Source organism: Arachis ipaensis, chromosome B08 (genome assembly GCF_000816755.2).
Source record: "Arachis ipaensis cultivar K30076 chromosome B08, Araip1.1, whole genome shotgun sequence".
In the NCBI taxonomy this organism is placed as follows: Eukaryota; Viridiplantae; Streptophyta; class Magnoliopsida; order Fabales; family Fabaceae; genus Arachis; species Arachis ipaensis.
The window spans coordinates 128,899,773-128,900,117 of NC_029792.2; the positions used below are offsets into that span (position 1 = coordinate 128,899,773).

The following is a 345-nucleotide window of genomic DNA, read 5'->3' on the forward strand; positions in this document are numbered from 1 at the left end:
AAACAAACATAATATTAAGCTAAAATAATGATATTTAAATAGATGAGTAATCATACATACAGGGAGAAAAAATAATCATGCGAGTAGTAGTACCGGTTTACTTGTCAATTTAATTTAGTTGCTTATTTTTTAAAGTTAAAACATGCATTATTTTTTCTTAAATGCAAAATCTAAGTAGACACACCAAATAAAAACAAAATCCAAGTCTTCTTCTATCTAAAGTCATCCTCCTAAATAGAATTTTTTGTCAGTCATATCTTTATTATTATTATTATTATTAATTAAAAATACAAAAATATTTTTAAATTTTTAAAATATAAAATATCTAAATTTTTTGTATTTTAC

At 20.3% G+C, this 345-nt stretch overlaps 1 long non-coding RNA gene across 1 annotated transcript in view; it reads left to right on the top strand.

Moving 5' to 3' along the window:
• The window catches only part of LOC110266154, a 14,191-nt gene that overhangs the window by 1,757 nt on the left and 12,089 nt on the right, over positions 1-345 (top strand). The window lies entirely within an intron of this gene.